Source organism: Chrysochloris asiatica, unplaced genomic scaffold (genome assembly GCF_000296735.1).
Source record: "Chrysochloris asiatica unplaced genomic scaffold, ChrAsi1.0 scaffold00213, whole genome shotgun sequence".
In the NCBI taxonomy this organism is placed as follows: domain Eukaryota; kingdom Metazoa; phylum Chordata; class Mammalia; order Afrosoricida; family Chrysochloridae; genus Chrysochloris; species Chrysochloris asiatica.
The window spans coordinates 3,180,550-3,183,915 of record NW_006408731.1 but is presented as its reverse complement, the minus strand read 5'-3'; the positions used below and the strand labels follow the sequence as shown (position 1 = coordinate 3,183,915).

At 38.9% G+C, this 3,366-nt stretch overlaps 5 non-coding genes across 5 annotated transcripts; all 5 read right to left on the bottom strand.

The window, feature by feature from the left end:
* On the bottom strand, positions 1-72 carry TRNAQ-UUG. The gene has a single exon. It is a non-coding gene; the product is annotated as a tRNA-Gln (tRNA).
* Positions 73-547: 475 nt separating this feature from the next.
* On the bottom strand, positions 548-619 carry TRNAQ-UUG. Its single transcript has one exon. It is a non-coding gene; the product is annotated as a tRNA-Gln (tRNA).
* A 1,370-nt stretch (positions 620-1,989) lies between these two features.
* Positions 1,990-2,071, bottom strand: TRNAS-UGA. Its single transcript has one exon. It is a non-coding gene; the product is annotated as a tRNA-Ser (tRNA).
* A 425-nt stretch (positions 2,072-2,496) lies between these two features.
* Positions 2,497-2,568, bottom strand: TRNAM-CAU. The gene has a single exon. It is a non-coding gene; the product is annotated as a tRNA-Met (tRNA).
* Positions 2,569-3,095: 527 nt separating this feature from the next.
* TRNAG-GCC lies at positions 3,096-3,166 on the bottom strand. The gene has a single exon. It is a non-coding gene; the product is annotated as a tRNA-Gly (tRNA).
* Positions 3,167-3,366: the final 200 nt, after the last annotated feature.

Genomic DNA, 3,366 nt, shown 5'->3' with positions numbered 1-3,366 from the left:
AGGTCCCACCGAGATTTGAACTCGGATCGCTGGATTCAAAGTCCAGAGTGCTAACCATTACACCATGGGGCCTCCATGTGAATTTTGCCCATGTTATATCTCTGCATACAAAATTTAGAGGATTTCATTCTGTTCGGAAATATTAATGAAACTTCTATTTAAAACAGAGTTTCCGAGACGAATATGACAATTACCTACAACTGAAACTCACATGCGTTATGAACTGTTTTGAACCGAGCTCATGGTAAAAAGCTGACCGAACTCATTGAGTAGTCTTTAAAAAAGGAAAGATTGAGCGGTGGTTACGAAATTTAAAACTTTAAGCATCCAGGAATTGAGGGACTCTGGACGAAAAACGGAAAACCTGACGTTAAACGAAATGGTGTAGCAGAAGAAAGAGTTGTGGAGTTCCAGAAGACTGCCTAAGGAATGCTATTCTGCAGGGCACTTTGGTTGCTGATCAGGGGATGGAGCGGTTAGGCTCACAAGGGGTGGGTATTTGTCTTCTCCGTGGTAAGAGAAACAAGAAAGACACCAAAAGCGATCAAGGTCCCACCGAGATTTGAACTCGGATCGTTGGATTCAAAGTCCAGAGTGCTAACCATTACACCATGGGGCCGGCAGTTTTGCTTCTCACTAGCAAGCTTTTGTCAGTGCATTTAGTGTGTCAGATACGCCAAATTGGAGTGTTCTCCAAAGAATGTTTCAAAATTCTTTGAAATCCGAGAAAGCGTAGAATTGCTCAATCCCGAGAGAAACCGAAACAGAACTCACCCCTTTGCTTGACATTGTTTTTATCTGACAGCCGGGCATTTGAGAACCCGCATTCTTGCGAAATCAGAACTGTGTCTTTACTGAATTCCTAATCAGGATTTATGAACCGACTCGAAGGCTTTTAACAATAACAACAATCTGGATTTATAGAGCAAAATTGCAAATCTCTTAGGTCCTGTATACATTTGGAAAACACAACAAGAAAAACAAAAGTAAGTATGGGATGTTAGGAATTTACTGGTATTTTAGGGATTATGAGTCCTGGTGTGGCGCTGTAGGATAAGCACTCGACCTCAAGGTCGGTTTGAATCGCACATTTTGAATTCACCAGCCGCTCCTCAGAAACAGGGTCGCTATGAGTCGAAATCGAATCGACTGCACTAAGAGCAGTAACAATGTTGGGTTGTTGTTATTGTTTTTAATGTTTATCTTTTAGCGTATTTTTATTTCCTCTTTTTCTTTTATCTGCTTTTCCTGATAATCGATTGCTCGGATAATAAAAGATAAATCTTTGCTATTTTTACTATACTCTTATTTATGTTGTATACATGTATTTTGAGAAAGAGTGAGCTTAGAGAGCAAAACAGGGGTTTTATATTTGTTTGTTTTATTTACATTAAGATCTAGCCAGTATCTGAAAACAGTTTTGAAGATTCTCCTCTCTGCATTTCTGGACTCCTAAAAGTAGGATGAGAAGAAAACCCCAGAGGGTAGGAAAGACTGGACATTTGGTTCATATATTGATTCCAAAACATCAGTGGTCATGAGTAAATAGTGACATGAGTAAATAAGTGCCATCGAGTTGGTTCCGACCCACAGTGACCCTGTTAAGGGTTTCCAAGGAGCGGTTGATAAACTAGATGTACCCGAATTCTTGGAAGAATCCCAGGCAGAAGTTAAAAACAGGCAAGAGTTAGGATGTCAGCCGTGAGCTGGATTTCGGTTAAGAATAATATAAACAGGACAATTCAAAAAGAACCAATCTCAAAATATGCCTTGAGCATATTATCAGCATATTTGCTGAGGTCTCAGAAACTCCCGGTGCTACCAGGTGGTTTTCCCCAAGACGTTTTCCAAAGACATTTTATCTGCTTACTGCAAGGAATAGAAATAATTGTCTTCAGTTTTATGTAGAAAGATACCAACAACTGAAGTAAACAATACATTTCATGTTGTTGTTAGACAATTTTTAATTGACAAAACTATCACATCACCCGTAGTCGGCAGGATTCGAACCTGCGCGGGGAAACCCCAATGGATTTCAAGTCCATCGCCTTAACCACTCGGCCACGACTACACGACTGCAAGTGAGTCCTGGATATATTCCCAAGAGAATTAATATCTTTCTGTTACAAAATTCCTTAAATTTATTTCTTCTGATCATTTTTCTGGAAAGCCTGTCATAGTGGGAAATTTATCAAGATTTTGATAACAGAAATGTTAGTTGTATGGAGAGCAAGAAAGTAAAAACTTTACAAGGGTTTTACTCTAATCCCTAAATAATATACAAATGCAGAGATTGAGACACACAAATTTCTGTGGCCCTTGAGATACCTAATGACTAAAATTTACCGATGATGGACACTGAAAAACGGTATTTGGCAAATGGCGTTGAGGATTCTTACACAAATAGGACAGGTGTGCAGAATTTTGAAAGAGAATCAACAACAAATTTATTTGCACAGTTTTTATCAAATCTGATTTCAGAAAAATAACTACACCTAGCAGAGGATGGTTTCGATCCATCGACCTCTGGGTTATGGGCCCAGCACGCTTCCGCTGCGCCACTCTGCTCACACGTTGGGGGTGGCTTTCAAACAGATATTCAAAGCAATAATTTTTGGCACCTTTCTGAAAATGTTGTTTTTCTTGGTTTCTTAAATCGATCTAAGAAAATGGTTATAACCAATTGTTATTTTTAGGTGTTTGCAATCAGTCTTCACAAGCTAAGAATCTTCCAACCTAAAAAAATGAGTATAACACGTTGCGTATCCTTAAGATCAATCTTTAGATACCACCGGTTTAGTCTTCCCTCCTCACCAAAAAAACTCAGATTAGTTTAGGTCGAAAAACAAATGTGGGAGCTTTAAATCCCTCCAAATTTATGAGAGTTAGGGCAGGATTAAATGTTTCTGATTGTTGGAAAACCAAACAAACGCATGCTAGTTGGCATATATTTGTAGGATTACAGAAAAATTCTGCTTCATCTCTTTTTGCAATTTCTAAAATACAGTAACCAACGTCATTTTAAAAGAATTTTCCTTTATGATTTTCAGTTATGTTTTCTGCCCCCCGTGGAGAAACGAAGATAAATAAAACGTTGCATTGGCCGGGAATCGAACCCGGGCCTCCCGCGTGGCAGGCGAGAATTCTACCACTGAACCACCAATGCTAGTTGTTAATCAGCTTCTTCTGTTAATTTCATATAGACATAATTACGTGTGTCCTTATTAGCAAATTAAGAATGCATGCCCTTTTTCATTGTAAGTATCCAAGTCCACGGTCAGCATTTCTCAAGCTGGGGGAACTGAAGAAAAAATTCAAGCCTCGACTTTCGTTATTGAAAGATTCACTGGGCAAATTATTGAATGA